Source organism: Pleurodeles waltl, chromosome 7 (assembly GCF_031143425.1).
Source record: "Pleurodeles waltl isolate 20211129_DDA chromosome 7, aPleWal1.hap1.20221129, whole genome shotgun sequence".
Taxonomy (NCBI): Eukaryota; Metazoa; Chordata; class Amphibia; order Caudata; family Salamandridae; genus Pleurodeles; species Pleurodeles waltl.
The window spans coordinates 59,907,053-59,923,605 of NC_090446.1; positions in this window are offsets into that span (position 1 = coordinate 59,907,053).

Sequence of the window (16,553 nt, forward strand, 5' to 3'; positions counted from 1 at the left end):
GTCTGTTGTGGCCTGTGGCTGTCTGAGGGGAACCGACTGTCCCGAGGTCCCCGATGGTCCGGGCTGGTCATCAGGCTCCAGGTCGACAGAGCTGCTGTCATCGCTGATGGCCTCTTGGGTGGGGGGTGTGGAGATTTCTGGACCCTCCGTGGCGGTGTGGTGGCATTCGGGTCCTGCAGGGGTATAGAGGTATGGTTATTGTTTCAGTGTGTGCCAAATGGGTGAATGTGTGGGTTCCCGTGTACCCCAGTGCTGGCATTCGTGTGTGGGGGCTTTAGTGAGGGTGGCTTGTGGGGAAGATGTGTATGTGCATTGGGCATGCTTTGGTGATGGGTGTCCATGCTTAGTGGACGCATGCAGGCCTAGGTGTTGGGATGGGTGGGTTGTGATGGTGAGACATGGGGTGGGGGTCCGCCGCCAGTCTTGTTCACGGCGATGTTATGCCTGGATACCATGGAATGCACCTTCCCCCGTAGGTCGTTCCATCGCTTCCTGATGTCCTCTCCGTTTCTGGGGTGCCGCCCCACAGCGTTGACCCTGTCGACTATCCTTTGCCAGAGCTCCATCTTCCGGGCAATGCTGGTGTACTGGACCTGTGTGCCGAACAGCTGTGGCTCCACACGAACGATTTCCTCCACCATGACCCTGAGTTCCTCGTCCAAGAAGCGGGGGTGTCTTTGTGGTGCCATGGAGGGGTGTGTATGTTGGGTGGGGTGTGTGTTGTTTAGTGCTTGTAGATTGTGTGGGTGATGTTGTGATGTGCCTCTGTGTGATGGTGTACTCTAGTCTATGCAGTGGTGTCTCTGTGTGTCTCAGTCTCAAAATTTTGGTCGTAGGGGTTTGTGGGAGATGTGGGTGTGTGTTTTATATTGTATTGTGTGTGTGGGAGTGGTGTGTGTATGTGTCTCAGGTGTGTGTATTTCAAATTGTCCAATGTTGCTGGGTTTTGTTCGTTTGTGGGTATTCTGACCGCGGCGGTGTGTACCGCCAATGGAATACCGCGGTTGAAAGACCGCCGCGTGGATTCGTGGGTCAGAATGGTATGGGCGTATTTCTGTTGGCGTGACGGTGGAGGTTTGGTCAGCTCCACTTTTCCGCCGACCGCTGGTCTGGCGGCCTTTTGTGGATGTCGGGTTTTTGGCGGTTTGGCTGCTGCGGGTCAGAATGACCGTGGCGGTTAACCGCGACCGCGGCGGGGTTATGGCTGTCTTCTGACAGGCGCTAAGCGCCTTTTACCGCCGAGGTCAGAATGACCACCATTGTTTCAATCTTACCTGGGGTGGAGGGTACTACCACTTGTGTACCTTGGAAAGCTACCGCCACAAAGACTATTGCTTTCATGTACATCATTTGGTCTGTTCTTCTTGTGTATACTGTACAATCGCTTCATCAACTGTTGTATGCTGAGCAAGTGTTTAATAAAGGAGTTTAAAAAATAAAAAAAATTGTTAAAGTGTCACTGTTGCTTCAAACAAAGCGACCTGGCGCTAAAAAATAAAACAAGTTATGTGAGAGAGATACTAAGGATCACTGAACATGAAGGTCTTCAGCTAGGCTTTAAACAGACTTTCACCAGGAGTGTTAGGTTGGTGCAGTAGCAAAGAATTCCAGAGGGTAGGTGCGAGAAAAGAGAAAGATCTGCCGCCAGTCTTCACTATGTGCACTGTAGGGACATGGAAAGTGAGGAAATACTCTAAGAAAAGTTAAGAGACTTCCTTCCTAGCCATAAAGTATATGGTAATTGTATCTTGAGAGGCCTGCCTCCTCAAGTATGTAAGGACTGCGTTAAGGATGTAATGTGGAATACTGTAGAGCATGTGTTACTAACTATGAGTTGGGGTGTTTGCTGGTAGTTTGTTGTGGGTTGTAGTTAATGGGGTGTCTATGAGATGGGGTATGTGTGTTGTGATGATGCAGTGTGTTTGTGTGGTCTCAGTCTGTGTGAGAATGTGGACAAGGTAGTGAGGAGTGCTGGTCTAGGTACATGGTGAAGTCTAACCCTGTGCTTGCTGAGAAGAAGGAGATCTGGCCCAAGGCCCTTCCTACCGCTAACAGGCCAAACAGGAGTTATCTGTCTAACTAGTAGGGGGCATTGTAACCACTCTTTCACACAATCTGGGGTAGCAAACAAAGTTGCTGTGCTGCATTGCAAGAAAGAGACACCAGAAATGTGCCATATTTACAAAGATAAGGGAGCATTAGTGCTCTCTCCTTGCTCTTAGTGCCAATGCAGGTACCCTTGTACAGGAGTGCAAAGGTGACTGCGTAACAGGAAGGATTGTTTTTGTGCAGGAAGGGTACCATAGAGGCAGTTTCCTCTTTCTATGTGTGATGCAGAATACATCACGCATAGAAAGAGGAAGTAACAAGGAGAAATACATTCATTTCTCCTCGTTACAACTCACTGGGAAAGGCATAGCTTTTTGACTCATTCTCAAATTTACTATCTTTAGCATATCTGGGAATGCGCCAAGATCCATGTGTGGATGCTTGCATTGCAGACTTGCTCAATTTTGCTTTACATTTCTTTACAAAGCCACCAAAGGCTGTCACGTAGCTTTGCAAATATTGCTGAAGATTTTGGGTTCTCCTTGCATCACATGCTTGTCAGCACTGCTGTCTGCTGTCTCACCTTCATTCCTTCCACCCCACCTTTTATTACTTCCATGCTCAAATCAGGATGATTTACACTTCCCATTTCTCCACGACCTCTACCATTACCTTGATTTTGAAATAGCGCTTTTCTCTGTTGTTGCTGTTGTGGAAAACTTCCCTGTATCCCTGTTTGTGCCGCTTTAATCTGCTTCACCATTGCCTTTGCTTTTAACGTTCTCTGCTTCAACTCAATCTCAACACTACAGTACTTTGCATATTGCAACACCTCATCAATCGGCTTTGCTTGCTAGCAAATCAAGTGACTAATTTCAGGTCTCAGTCCTTCAACAAATCTAAACACAAAATGAATCATGTCTTTCGGCTCCATTGTTTCTGTACCACTGTAATGTTTGAACACCTATAACAATCTCTCATAGTAGGCATGTATGGATTGTTTTGCCTCCTGAGCTGTCCTATCTATGCGCTGCCAGTCAATGTTTTGGGGCGAAATTCTCATTTTCAAAAATTCGATCACCTTAAAGTAATATTTCATTACGTCAGGTGATGGTGCACCAGTTGCTGGATCTCTCTCTGGCTCTTTTGACAGCCAATCTACACTTCACTTGCATCACATCCATAATTCTGCTGGGACTAATATCTCTAACAGGGTGTTTAAGTCTTCCCAAAAGCATTTTGTAAGCTTTACAAACCTCTCTGTCTGCTGGTACCATTCTACAGGTTTCTCTCTCAGTCTGGGGTAGTCATTTGTAAATGACAGGATGTCACTTCTACTCTAAGTCACATGGACAAAGTTCCCTCTGGGAATTTCTCTCATTGATAGTATTTTCACTGGGTCCTCAGCCTGCTGCATATTTGCAGGTAGATTTTCAGAATCCCTTTTCCTTTTATCTCTTTTCTTCACCCAACGGCCTTCCCACTTTTCTAATGCTCCCCATGTTTGAGTGCTGTGAAGCCAGTGCTTAATTTGTGCTTGTTGTTTCCGGTGTTGAGCACCGGCACTTATTTTTGAGGGCTGGGGCTTAGTCTTCTGCCTCAAGCATTTGCTGAGAGCAAAAGACACATATGAGAAAGACGGAGAAAGGGAAAAAACGAAAAAGCGTCACAAAGGGAGAAAGCAGAAAGCTGCAAGAGTGAGCTGAAGCGCTGGGTGTGGCTTTAAATGGATTAAAGAGGCCCGAGATGGCTTCAGGATTACGCTGCCTCTGTATTCCATGCTCACACATTTAACTGCAGCAGCCGCGTGTTTCAGAAGAGAGCTCTGAGCACCGGCACTTTTCTATTTACAAATTAAGCACTGTGTGAAGCAATTCTCTGAGGTGCGCTTTCAGTCCTGGAACTCTTATGTGTTCAAAGTCTTTTGCGTCAAATTCTAACCTGTAATTCCTTTTCAAATGTTTAGTTTTCTCAATATCTATATTATGTTTGTCTGCTATATCTGCCATTTTTTGATGTACCATTCCCGCTCTTTTTGTATTTAATAGTCACAAATAACGCAGCTCTTCTGAGTACGACTCAAGTCTGTTTACCCCATTGTTCCTTTGATTAGTTCTGCTTCCAAGTCTAGTATAATTTATGTTGTTCCCTCCACTAGAGTTGCATCAAGAGCTACTCAGCATTTCCAACCATTTAGTTAATTGTTGGGCTGTCAAACCTTGCAATGAAATATTGTTGAGCTTCACACTAGACAACTGATGTTAGGTTAGGTTAGTGGTCTCTGGAGTCACTAAGCTAAGGTTAGGACCTAGGTATGATCTTACCTCATCATTTGGAGGCATCCTGTATGGACTTAAATTTAGTAAAGGCCCTGCTCCGTCAAGTGTCGGTCTCATGGGGGTTAATAATCTTGCATTCTCTTAAAGCCTCTCTCCCGATAGGCTCTCGTATATGGTTCTCTGTCCACTAGTCTCACTGTTTCCCTGTGCAAACAACGGTATGAATGGACCAATGGTAACTGGTACTGATACTGCATCTGGACTTAGTCTGACACTTGGGTCTCGTGGGTGCATTTTTCCTGTACTCTGACTAATCAGTGCAGACATCTCAGTCTGTGATCCCATTATAGAGATATACCTTGGAATGGTCTGTGACTGTAATGAAGGCATTAAATCTGGAGTTGACTCTAACTGAACCAATGTTGGTTTCAGGTAAACTTATCCTGTTGGCACTATTAGGTTTGTTGTAGTATCTATAATAGGTACATCTGGGTAAATTCTGGGAATGTTCAACCGTGGCATTGTATTTTGAATTGCTGAAGTAGCTCGTCCGCTAGGACTGCCCTGTATCTGTCCTTGGTCGGTCCGACTGGTGTTCAGGCTGTAAGGTCTATACTAGTGTTTGAGCCTTTCTCGTGTGCTGCATATGGTGGAGATCGATTTCTCAAGTTACTGTAAAATGAACTCATCATCATCTGAGTCTTCATTGAGAGTCAAAGACATTCTAGACTGTTGATCTCTGCTCTTTGTCCTCAAAAGGACATGTATCCCTCTCTCTGGTACCTTTTTTAGCTTTGTTCTCATTTTCTTGTGTAATTGCAGGAAACAACTTAATTCCCTGTCAAATCTCTGTTCTCCAAAATTTCTGATCACTGTCCCATCTAACCTCCTCTAGTGTCTTTTCAGCCTTTTTCATCCTTCTCTCAAATTGTAGCTATTGTTGTCTAGCTACTTGTTCCCAAATTGCTAAAGCTTCGAACTGTGCTGGTCTTGGAGGGGGTTTCAAATCGTACAATACCCTCCTAAAATTCTCTAAAATCCTTAGATTAAATGTTCCATGGATAGGTAATGCTAGGCTCCCATCTTTTTCTGTCGCTTTGCACCACTGTTTTAACCAAATGCATGGCGCAGCACCCTGCTCTTCAAAAACAACATAGGCGGGTGTACCTTCTGGTGGAGTAACTTCCCCTATTCTCGCTGGAATATACTCATCTCCCCTTAGGGCTCTCTTTAAATCTTTGAAAAATGTAAAAATTATCAAATTATTGACTAATTTTAGTCCCCCACTCCATGTTTGGGCAGACGATGTGGACACAGTCTCCTCATGCACGGTTGAACCACTGCAAATATTGGATAATTTTCAACCGCTTTCCGTAAACAAAATTAGAGATTTTCTTATTGCCCTTAAATCAGGGGCACCCACAGACCTCTGTCCACCACGTATATTAAAGCTAGCTCCTCAGATGATGGCAGAGGCCTGAGAACCGGTGTATGCAGAGATTCTTCAGGAAGGAATCTTTCCTGAAACTTGGAAGCAGGCCACTGTTATTCCACTCATTAAAAAACCAGGGAAGGATGTGGCGGACCTTTCCAATCTTCACCCGATTTCTCTACTCCTGGGGTTGACCAAAATATTAGAAAAACATCTTAACCATGAGTTGTCAGCTTTCCTCCAGGATAATGGTAAACTAGACCCTTCACAGCATGGTTTTCGGGGTGCTCATAGTACGGAAACTGCTCTCATTTCCACGACAGACATGATCCGGAGAAGAGGCGATCTGGGAGAGGGGTCGATCCTGGTCCTGCTAGATCTATCAGCAGCGTTTGACACCATCTCTCATTCTATTTTATGTAACCGGCTGGCCCAAGTTGGAGTGAGAGGGAAGGCCTGGCAGCTTCCTAGCTCTTTCCTTATGGACAGAACGATTACTGTAGCATGCAGGGATCATAGGGCCTCTCCCTTCCAACTCCCTTGTGGCGTCCCACAGGGATCTTCTCTTAGTCCAACACTTTTTAATCTTTATATGGCACTTTTGGCTAACCTGGTTCGCTCATTTGGGGCCCAGATTGTCTCTTATGCAGACGATACACAGTTGATTGTGCCCATTTCTCATAATGTGAAGGACACAAAGGAGAATTTTCAACGCTGCATGTTAGCAATTAACAAGTGAATGACTTGGATGGCTTAATCTCAATGGGGACAAAACAGTGATTATGGCCCTCATTCCAACCTTGGCGGTCGGTGTTAAAGCCGCGGCCATACCGCCGACAGGCTGGCGGTCCAAAAAATGGAATTCTGACCCTGGCGGTTACCGCCAACAGAGACCGCCGCTTCAACACTCCGACCGCCACGGCGGTACAAACAAACAGCCGGGCGGTCACCGCCAACAGCCCGGCGGGAGACGATGTACCGCCTACCCGATAACGACCCACCAATCCGCCACCTTTTCCGGGGCGGGAGCACCGCCGATAAAAACACGGCGGAAACAGACTACAAACGGGAAAACGCTCACCTCCACATACTCCACGCGTGATCCCGACAGAATGGAACCCGAATTACAGGTCATCCCCGCACTCCTATACCTGCTCCTGTACCAGGAGCACGCCTGGCGGCGCGGAAGACATCGGTGAGTACTGCACCTACGACACAGGGGAGGGAAAAATTACCGGCACACACCCACGCACCCACACCCACTACAACACACACATCAATGCATCCCCACAGATCACTGTCACAACCCCCAACACCCCCCCCTCCGAAATAATGCAAAGACCAAAGGAAGAGATCTTAAACAGGCAGATATATTGAAAAATGTACTGGAAAATTCTAAAAAAATAAATAAACTATGTACAAAATATATACAGCTACTAACTGTAGTCCAACAACTGTCCGTGGACCACAGGGGTCCAGAGCAAATGGGCAAGGCCCAGTCCCACGACAAGAACTCCACGAAGAGAACACTGCAGGGGCATCAGATAGAAAAAAGGACAGGCACCTCAGGGGGAAGGGAAGAGGGGGCACCTCAGCCACTTGAGTACACGACGCCAGATCCACGAGGGGACTCCACGACCACTGGCCCATCCTGGGGAGTGCAAAGCCACAGTCACAACAGTCCATACAGTGGGTGGCCTGCCCACTGGGCTATCCTGGGGAGAGCAAAGCCACAGTCCATACAGTCCATACAGTGGGTGGCCTGCCCACTGGGCCATCCTGGGGAGAGCAAAGCCACAGTCCATACAGTCCATACAGTGGGTGGCCTGCCCACTGGGCCATCCTGGGGAGAGCAAAGCCACAGTCCATACAGTCCATACAGTCCATACAGTGGGTGGCCTGCCCACTGGGCCATCCTGGGGAGAGCAAAGCCACAGTCCATACAGTCCATACAGTGGGTGGCCTGCCCACTGGGCCATCCTGGGGAGAGCAAAGCCACAGTCCATACAGTCCATACAGTGGGTGGCCTGCCCACTGGGCCATCCTGGGGAGAGCAAAGCCACAGTCCATACAGTCCATACAGTGGGTGGCCTGCCTACTGGGCCATCCTGGGGAGAGCAAAGCCACAGTCTCAACAGTCCATAACAGACTCCACTGGTACTGGAGGAGGCATGGTGCCCAGAGGACATCCTGCAGCCCTGCCCGAGACAGGTCCTGCCCTGCCACGTCTGCCAAAGGGTCAGCGGTGCTTGACTTGAAGGGCCCAGTTCAGCGGTGCCTGCCCAGTTCAGCGGTGCTTGCCCAGTTCAGCGGTGCTTGCCCAGTTCAGCGGTGCTTGCCCAGTTCAGCGGTGCTTGAGACGGCGGTCCCCAGCGGAGCGGTGCTGGAGACGGCGGGGCCCAGCTCAGCGGTTCTTGAGACGGCGGGGCCCAGTTCAGCGGTGCTTGCCTTGAAGGGCCCAGTTCAGCGGTGCTTGAGACGGCGGGCCCAGTTCAGCGGTGCTTGCCTTGAAGGGCCCAGTTCAGCGGTGCTTGAGACGGCGGGGCCCAGTTCAGCGGTGCTTGCCTTGAAGGGCCCAGTTCAGCGGTTCTTGAGACGGCGGGGCCCAGTTCAGCGGTGCTTGCCTTGAAGGGCCCAGTTCAGCGGTGCTTGAGACGGCGGGGCCCAGTTCAGCGGTGCTTGCCTTGAAGGGCCCAGTTCAGCGGTTCTTGAGACGGCGGGGCCCAGTTCAGCGGTGCTTGCCTTGAAGGGCCCAGTTCAGCGGTTCTTGAGACGGCGGGGCCCAGTTCAGCGGTGCTTGCCTTGAAGGGCCCAGTTCAGCGGTTCTTGAGACGGCGGGGCCCAGTTCAGCGGTGCTTGCCTTGAAGGGCCCAGTTCAGCGGTGCTTGAGACGGCGGGGCCCAGTTCAGCGGTGCTTGCCTTGAAGGGCCCAGTTCAGCGGTTCTTGAGACGGCGGGGCCCAGTTCAGCGGTGCTTGCCTTGAAGGGCCCAGTTCAGCGGTGCTTGAGACGGCGGGGCCCAGTTCAGCGGTGCTTGCCTTGAAGGGCCCAGTTCAGCGGTTCTTGAGACGGCGGGGCCCAGTTCAGCGGTGCTTGCCTTGAAGGGCCCAGTTCAGCGGTGCTTGAGACGGCGGAGCCCAGTTCAGCGGTGCTTGCCTTGAAGGGCCCAGTTCAGCGGTGCTTGAGACGGCGGCCGGTCTATGGCCAACTGCTCATTGCCTGGTGGTGCCCTCCTGGGCAGCGGGGATGGGGCGCCTTCAATGCCCACCTGGGCTGTGGGTGGTGGGGCCCTCCTGGCCAGCTGGGCTGGGTCCTCCCTGGGCAGCGGCTATGGGGGTGGTGGGCTCTTCCTGGGCAGCTGTGACGGGTCCTCCCTGGGCAGCGGCTATGGGGGTGGTGGGCTCTTCCTGGGCAGCTGTGACGGGTCTTCCCTGGGCAGCGGCTATGGGGGTGGTGGGCTCCTCCTGGGCAGCTGGGACGGGTCCTCCATGGGCAACAGGCCTGCTGCCTGACTTCTCCGCCTTGCTGCCCTTGCCCTCCTTGCTCGAGAGTCTGTGGCCCTTTCCTCCCTTTGGAGCTGTGGCTGGTGACGGTGGCTGGGTAGTGTCCTTGGGGGATGTAGAACCAGGGCTCCTGCGCCGGCCCTTCCGCCTCCTGCTCCTCTTCCCAGGGGGTGGGCTGCCTGTCCCCTTGCTGCTGGGCGAAGATCCAGACATTCGGGCTGGTGGACTCCAATACCCCTGCACCTTTGTCATGGGTGCTGCAGGGGTGGTGGTGGCTGAGGTGCTCTTTTTACCCCGACGAGATGGAGCGGGGGGCTCAGGGTCAGGAAAGAAGTTAGCAGTAGCGAGAAAGATTTTCTTGGGACAATGGAGAGTGGTAGGTACAGTGGGAATGGGAGTGGAGGGAGAGGATGTGGTTGTAGGTGAGTCACGTTTGCTGTCTTTGGGTGCAGGTGCAGGAGCGGGAGGCTGTCGTGAGGTGGGTGGCTGTTGGGTGGGTGGGTGGGTGCGTTTCTGTGGTGTGGAAGAGGGGGTGACAGACACAGTGGGAGAGGACACAGGGGACGTGTATATGGCAGTGGGGGTGGTGACTGCACGTATGCGGACTGTACTGGAGGGTGTGCTGGTGATGGAAACACTGGCTGATGGTGAGGTGAATGAAGGTGTGAGTGTAGACGTCACAGGGAGGGAGGAGGGAGACGAGGAGGTGGGGGTCACAGAGGTGGTAGTGACTGTTGGCATGTCTGCATCGGAATGTTGCTTGTGTGAATGTCTGCGTGATCTGTGGTGCTTATGTTTGGATGAGCTGCTCTTGGGTGTTGAGGTGTGTGCAGGCTGGTCTGATGGTGTGGGTGGGACAGGCAGAGGAACAGGAGACTGGGAGGAGGGAGTTAGTAGAGGGAGGCAGGAGACAGGGACAATGGCTGCCGTCAGTGCTGAGGCCAGAGCCTGGAACGATCGCTGATGGGCAGCCTGACCCGAATGAATGCCCTCCAGGTACGCATTGCTGCGATGAACCTCCCTCTCCACCCCCTGGATGGCATTCAAAAGGGTAGACTGCCCAACAATGAGCGTTCGGAGGAGGTCAATGACCTCCTCACTGAGGGCAGCAGGGGTAACAGGGGCAGGGCCTGAGGTGCCTGGGGCGAAGGAGATGCCCGCCTTGGTGTGCGAGCGGGCACGGGGCTTACGCTGAGGGGCTGCTGGGAGGGCGGGGATGGTGCGCTGAGTGGCGGCTGTACCTGTAGGTGCGGGGGGCACGGATGTTGCCGCCACCGCAAGGGAGCTCCCTTCCGAGGACGTGTCCGTGTCGCTGCAGGCTCCAGTCGTCCCCGTTGTGGAGCTCCCCTCGCCCTCCGTCTCACTGGTCCAGTCTGACTCTGTGGCATGGCCCTCCTGGGCCATGTGAGATGCAGCTCCCTCCTGCCCCGATGCCAGATCTCCTCCGCCTGATGATGCTGATGCACACAAGCACAGAAAGACAAATAATGAGGGGGGGGGAAGAGAGAAATAAAGAGATTTTGAGTACATGGATCACTGGTACAGTTAGCGGACAGGACAGACACAGATGCCCCCTGCACTAGGTTGCGCACTTGGGGTCCGCTACGCATTCCGTGGAACATGCCCTACACGCCTAGAGTTGACAACTGCACCCATGGATGACACAGGCCCAGGGATGGCTGTACTGGCACACTACTGAGGGTGGTGGCTGGGGACACAGGGGCTTACGGGGGGGCCTAGCCTACAGATTTCGCCCTGGCCCAGGGGGACCCACAGCCCTCCTCCCCCACCCAGACACCTCCACTGCGCGACAACAGAGTAGATTGTGCTTGTACTCACCCCCTTGTGTCTGCTGTGCTGCCCTCACGCGCCCATCCAAATCAGGGTAGGCCACTGCCAGGATCCGGATCATCAGGGGGGTCAGTTGACGGCAGGCACCCCGCCTACGTTGGGAGGCCATCCCCAGCAGAGACTCGGCGGTCTTCTTGGTCCCGTGGCGGATGTCCTCCCACCTCTTGCGGCAGTGGGTGCCCCGTCAATGGTGGACCCCCAGGGTCCGGACTTCCTTGGCGATGGCACGCCAAATCCCGATCTTCTCTTGGGCGCGGACCTATGTGACACGTACAGGGAGGGAGAAATACCACGTTCAAGTTTGTCTGCATTTTCACGCCAGTGGCCCAACGCCCCCCATCCCCGCCATGCCCCCCGCCAGGCCCAACATGCCCCCGCCAGGCCCGCCATGCCCCCCGCCAGGCCCAACATGCCCCCTGCCAGGCCCAACATGCCACCCGCCAGGCCCAACATGCCCCCCGCCAGGCCCAACATACCCCCCGCCAGGCCCAACATGCCCCCCGCCAGGTTCCACCATGCCCCCCGCCAGGCCCAACATGCCCCCCGCCAGGCCCAACATACCCCCCGCCAGGCCCAACATGCCCCCCGCCAGGCCCGCCATGCCCCCGCCAGGCCCAACATGCCCCCCGCCGGGCCCAACATGCCCCCCGCCAGGCCCGCCATGCCCCCCGCCAGGCCCAACATGCCCCCGCCAGGCCCAACATGCCCCCCGCCAGGCCCGCCATGCCCCCCGCCAGGCCCCCAAGCCAGCCAGTGGCCACAAATCCATATTGAATTAAACTCACTTGTTGGTCTGGAGGACCGTAGAGTAGCGCATACTGGGGGAGGACCCCATCCACAAGTTTCTCCAACTCTTCTCCAGTGAAGGCAGGGGCCCTTTCCCCAGTCGCAGCAGCCATTGTCCCTTCCAGACCGAGGTCACAGCAGCACTTGCAGTATAGGTCCTCTCCTGTGAAAGTTCAAGTCTCGAGTGAATAAGTAGATAGAAAATGGCGGTCACGCCCGCGGCGGTGCGTACCGCGGCGGTGCGTACCGCCACCGCCGGCGCCCTTCGCCATTGGCTCCTGATACCCATAGGCTTCAATGTTAACCAATGCGGCTTCGCGCCGCGGTCATCGACCGCCGACCGCCGCGGTGTGCCACGCCAGCGCATTGACCTCACATCCCATTGTCACACTTCACAGGTCAGGCAGCCGCCATTTCGAGGGCCCACATGGCTCAATTTCTAGTGCGTCACACAGGCCTAGGCCTTGCATAGCCACTCATACACGCCATTCACTGCATACACAATTGTTTACTGTGCAAGCTGTGAGTACGTACCTGTGGGTTGCTTGACTCTGTGCTCCATGTTGTCCTTCCTAGGCACCGTCCGCTGGGTTTGGCGAGGAGAAGGAGGAATCCTCCCGTGTACAGACCGCTGGTGGACCTGTCGACAATGAAAGCACGCCACATTATCCTGACCTACCGTACATGAACTTTGTGCCCAGCTGGAGCCCGACCTGATGTCCCCCATCCGCCAACCCACAGGGATTCCCCCTCTGGTGCAGGTCCTGTCAGTACTCCATTTCTTGGCAAGCGGGTCATTTCAGACAACAGTGGGAATTGCTTCAGGGATGTCCCAGCCTATGTTTTCCAAGGTGTTATCCAGAGTGTTGTCTGCCCTGATGAAATACATGAGGAGCTACATCCTTTTCCCTGAGGTGGGCGAATTGGCTACAGTGAAGGGTGATTTCTATGCCCTTGGACATATTCCCAACATCATTGGTGCCATTGATGGGACCCATGTGGCTTTGGTTCCCCCCCGAGAAAGTGAGCAGGTGTACAGGAACAGGAAAAGTTACCATTCAATGAACATCCAGGTGGTGTGTTTGGCTGACCAGTACATCTCGCATGTAAATGCCAAGTTTCCTGGGTCAGTGCATGACGCCTACATCCTAAGGAATAGCAGCATCCCTTACGTGATGGAACAGCTAGAGAGACACCGTGTATGGCTCTTGGGGGACTCTGGTTACCCCAACCTGTCGTGGCTACTGACCCCAGTAAGGAATCCCCGGACCAGGGCTGAGGAACGGTACAATGAGGCCCATGGGCGTACTAGGAGGGTGATCGAACGCACCTTTGGCCTCCTAAAGGCCAGGTTTAGGTGCCTGCATATGACAGGTGGATCCCTAATGTACTCACCCAAGAAGGTGTGTCACATCATCGTGGCCTGCTGCATGCTTCACAACCTGGCTTTGCGACGCCAGGTGCCTTTCCTGCAGGAGGATGGTCGAGATGGTGGTGTAGTGGCAGCTGTGGAACCTGTGGACAGTGACGAGGAGGAAGACGACGGGGCTGAAACAGACAACAGGGACAGAGTCATTGCACAGTACTTCCAATAGGACACAGGTAACAATTCAAAGATTATTTAGTAAATGTAAACTACTCTACTGCATCTCTGCTGCCTGTCTATTTGCCCCAGTGTATGATGACTGAGTTGTGGCTTTTCCCTCCCTATTTCAGATCTATGGTCCCCACTACGAGTCCTGTGCTTCGTTTGCCCATGGACTACAGCTGTGTGGCAGCGGTTTGTTGACTTCACTATGTACAAGGACATATTTGCACTGTCATGTCAATTACAATATTTTGAAATCACAGCCAGACTCCTGAAAGTTTTGTGCAAAACAGGTGTTTATTTCAGTGCTCAAAATGGGATGGGTGGTTTCAAGTGGGTAGGGGCTATGGTGAAGGAATGTCCATGGCAGAGTCCAGAGTAACAGTCACACAGGTGCATTGTCCATAGGCCTGTGGAGAGATGGAGCAGGGGCAGTTCAAGGATGGACAGGGTGACAATGTGGGACAGTGGGATGACATCAGGTGGTATCCTTTGCTGGCGGGGGTCTTGACATCCTACTCTGTCTTCTTGCGTGATCTCAGGGCCCTCTTGCGGGGTGGTTCTTCTCCTGCAGGAGGTGGGGGTCTGGTGGGCTGCTGTTGTGCGGGGGCCTCCTGTCCACTAGCGCCGGCGGAGGTGGTTGGCAGTTCTTGTTCGAGGCTAGTGGCAGGGGCCCTTTGTTGTTGGTGAGTGTCCGTCCTGGTGGTGATGAGTTCCTGCAGCAGCCGTACCATGGTGACCAGGGTGGAGGTGAGGGCTCTGATGTCCTCCCTGTACCCCCGATAGTGTTCCTCCTGCAGTACCTGGATCTCCTGGAACCTGGCCAGTACCGTCGCCATCGTCTCCTGGGAGCGGTTGTATGCTCCCATGATGGTGGTGAGGGCCTCGTGGAGAGTGGGTTCCCTGGGCCCCTCCACCCCTGTCGCACAGCTGCCCTCCCAGTTCCCCTGTTTCCCTGGGCCTCTGTCCCCTGGACGGTGTGCCCACTACCACTGCCCCCAAGTCCCTGTTGTTGTTGGGGTGGTGGGTTATCCTGGGTGCCCTGTAGTGGTAGACACACCGCTGATTGACGCGTCCTGGAGACAGAGGCATGGGCCCGCTGGGTGGGAGCTGTGCTGGTGTTCCCAGAGGGGGTTGGGTCTGGAGTGGCCTGTGGCTGTCTGAGGGGAACCGACTGTCCAGAGGTCCCCGATGGTCCGGGCTGGTCATCAGGGTCCAGGGAGACAGATCTTCTATCATCGCTGACGGCCTCTTGGGTGGGGGGTGTGGAGAATTCTGGGCCCTCCGTGGCGGTGTGTTGGCGGTCGGGTCCTGCAGGGGTATAGAGGTATGGTTATAGTTTCAATGTGTGCCATATGGGTGAATGTGTGGGTTCCCGTGTCCCCAAGTGCTGGCATTCGTGTGTGGGGGCTTTGGTGAGGGTGGCTTGTGGGGGGGATGTGTATATGCATTGGGCATGCTTTGGTGATGGGTGTCCATGCTTAGTGGACGCATGCAGGCCTAGGTTTTGGGATGTGTGGGTTGTGATGGTGAGACATTGGCAGGGAATAGGTGTGCTGGGGGTGGGGGTGAGGATGGTGGTGGGGGTGAGGATGGTGGTGGGGGTGAGGATGGTGGTGGGGGTGAGGGTGGGGGTGAGGATGGGGGTGGGTGTGAGGGTGGGGATGGGGGTGAGGGTTGGGGTATGATTTGGCATGCAGGTGGGGGGGAAGCAGTATTGAAGCTTCAACTTACCAGAGTCCATTCCTCCGCCGACTCCTGCGAGGCCGTCAGGATGCAGGATGTTCAAGACTTCCTCCTCCCATGTTGTAAATTGTGGGGGTTGAGGTGGGGGTCCTCCGCCAGTCTTCTGCACGGCGATGTTGTGCCTGGATACCATGGATCGCACCTTCCCCCGTAGGTCGTTCCATCGCTTCCTGATGTCTTCCCGATTTCTGGGGTGCTGTCCCACAGCGTTGACCCTTTCGACAATCCTTTGCCATAGCTCCGTCCTCCGGGCAATGCTGGTGTGTTGGACCTGTGTGCCGAAGAGCTGGGGCTCTACCCGAACGATTTCCTCCACCATGACCCTGAGTTGTTCGTCTGAGAAGCGGGGGTGTCTTTGGGGTGCCATGGAGTGGTGTGTATGATGTGTGGGGTGGAGTATGTGTAGTTAAGTGTGTTGAGTGTGGTGGTGTGTGTTGTTTTGTGCTTGGTGATTGTGTGGGTGATGGTGTAGTGTGCCTCTGTGTGATGGTGTTCTCTGATCGGTGCTGTGTCTCTCTGTGCTTCTTTTTGAATTTTGGTCGTAGGGGTTTGTGGGTGATGTAGGTGTGTGTTTTATATTGTATTGTGTGTGTGGGAGTGGTGTGTGTATGTGTATCAGGCGTGTGGAATTCAAATCGTCCAATGTTGCTGTGTGTTGTTCGTTTGTGGTTATTCTGACCGCGGCGGTGTGTACCGCCAATGGATTACCGCGTTTGAAAGACCGCCGCGTGGATTCGTGGGTCAGAATGGCATGGGCGTATTTCTGTTGGCGTGACGGTGGAGGTTTGGTCACCTCCACTTTTCCGCCGACCGCTGGTCTGGCGGTCTGTTGTGGATGTCGGATTTTCGGCGGTTTGGCTGCTGCGGGTCAGAATGACCGTGGCGGATTACCGCGGTGGAATTATGGCGGATTTCTGACCGGCGGTAAGCGCCTTTTACCGCCGAGGTCAGAATGACCACCTATGTGTTTTGGCTGTAATAATTCCCCTTGGGACAATAACTGGTGGCCTCCCATCTGTGGGGGTTGCCCGTCGCCTGTGCCAGCTGCAAAAAATCTAGGCATTATGTTCGATGATTCATTGTCTTTTAAGCTACAGATTAATCATTTGGCCAAGGTCTGTTTCTGGACATTAAAAACTCTTAAGAAAATGTTACATCTTTTAGAGGATGACCTTAGACGACCGGTCGTATTGGCACTGGTTACGTCTAGAATGGACTACTGTAACTCATTGTTGCTTAATGCTAATAAATCTTCCTTAGATAAATTGCAGTCTATTCAGAATGTGGCAGCTCGTTTAACCTTACATTTTCCTCAATCTA